At 62.0% G+C, this 1,046-nt stretch overlaps 5 non-coding genes across 5 annotated transcripts, besides 1 other annotated feature; all 5 read right to left on the bottom strand.

Annotated features, from left to right (window-relative positions):
• Window positions 1-49: 49 nt before the first annotated feature.
• On the bottom strand, window positions 50-139 carry Tc00.1047053468311.50. The gene has a single exon (XR_008254772.1). It is a non-coding gene; the product is annotated as a C/D small nucleolar RNA (snoRNA), TB11C4C3 (small nucleolar RNA).
• A 200-nt stretch (window positions 140-339) lies between these two features.
• Tc00.1047053468311.40 lies at window positions 340-426 on the bottom strand. Its single transcript, XR_008254771.1, has one exon. It is a non-coding gene; the product is annotated as a C/D small nucleolar RNA (snoRNA), TB11C4C2 (small nucleolar RNA).
• A 67-nt stretch (window positions 427-493) lies between these two features.
• Window positions 494-530: a microsatellite.
• Window positions 531-535: 5 nt separating this feature from the next.
• Tc00.1047053468311.30 lies at window positions 536-632 on the bottom strand. The gene has a single exon (XR_008254770.1). It is a non-coding gene; the product is annotated as a C/D small nucleolar RNA (snoRNA), TB11C4C1 (small nucleolar RNA).
• A 106-nt stretch (window positions 633-738) lies between these two features.
• Tc00.1047053468311.20 lies at window positions 739-810 on the bottom strand. Its single transcript, XR_008254769.1, has one exon. It is a non-coding gene; the product is annotated as an H/ACA snoRNA, TC11C4H3 (small nucleolar RNA).
• A 146-nt stretch (window positions 811-956) lies between these two features.
• On the bottom strand, window positions 957-1,045 carry Tc00.1047053468311.10. The gene has a single exon (XR_008254768.1). It is a non-coding gene; the product is annotated as a C/D small nucleolar RNA (snoRNA), TB11C4C3 (small nucleolar RNA).
• Window position 1,046: the final 1 nt, after the last annotated feature.

The following is a 1,046-nucleotide window of genomic DNA, read 5'->3' as shown; positions in this document are numbered from 1 at the left end:
AGGGGAGGCGCGGGGGCCAGCCGGCGAGGTTGCGGCGGGCGGGGCGGCTGTCAGACCTGTTGAGTTTGTTTTTGGCCATCACGCAAGCGCGTTCACGGGGCCACGCGCCCTCGCGCACAAGAGTTGGTTGCTTCCATCAGCAGCGGCGTGCGCCCACCACAACCCACCTCCGGGCAATTCGGCCCTCTCTTTCTCTTTCTCTCTCTTGCGCTTTCGGGCGGGCCCGCCACCAACCGTTTGCACAGGCAGGGCGCCAGACAGGGCAGGATGTTACGTGCGCGCCGTTGCGCAAGAAAGAAAAACGACAACAATAGCAGGAAGTGGGAGGAGGGGAGCGGGCGCTCAGCCGAAAGGTGATTTTTATTGTTCCGTTCTCAATGCGTCGCTCAAACTGTTTGGACCTCGAACAACATGTCTCCATCGTAGCGCGTGTGTGTGTGTGCGGGCGTGCGCGTCGCTGGGCCGCAAAACCGCGCAGCGAGAGCAGAGGGACAAAGAAAGAAAAAAAGAAAAAGAAAAAAAAAGAAAGATGGGGGTGTAAAGCAAAGCACTTCAGTGTGAGCTGAGTCGGGAATTGCGTCCTCACGCGTTTTCGTCGTCAGACTGACAGGAAACTGTGGAATTTCATCACGCGTCGCAGCCGCATCTCTCACCCGTGCGCGTCCTCTTTGGTTTTGTTTTTTCCCATCGTTTCCCGAACTGGGGAGGGAGCCTCGACGCGCGCACCGTCACCGCAAACTCTCGCGCAACCGGGCAGTGGCGCCACGCGCGGCACCGACAGCGCGCCACCGGCCCAAGGGTCGCTGCGCTTCACGACCGGCGTGTCTCTTTCTCGGGGCGCCGATGCACCCAAGCGCCCAGCGTCACGGAGCGGTGGGTCTCAAGACGCGCCTTTCCTGGCCATGCGAGGGGAGGCGCGGGGGCCAGCCGGCGAGGTTGCGGCGGGCGGGGCGGCTGTCAGACCTGTTGAGTTTGTTTTTGGCCATCACGCAAGCGCGTTCACGGGGCCACGCGCCCTCGCGCACAAAAGTTGGTGCTTCCATCAG

This window comes from Trypanosoma cruzi, assembly GCF_000209065.1.
Source record: "Trypanosoma cruzi strain CL Brener chromosome Unknown tcruzi_1047053468311, whole genome shotgun sequence".
NCBI classification, from domain to species: domain Eukaryota; phylum Euglenozoa; class Kinetoplastea; order Trypanosomatida; family Trypanosomatidae; genus Trypanosoma; species Trypanosoma cruzi.
This window is presented reverse-complemented; position numbering and strand designations above follow the sequence as displayed.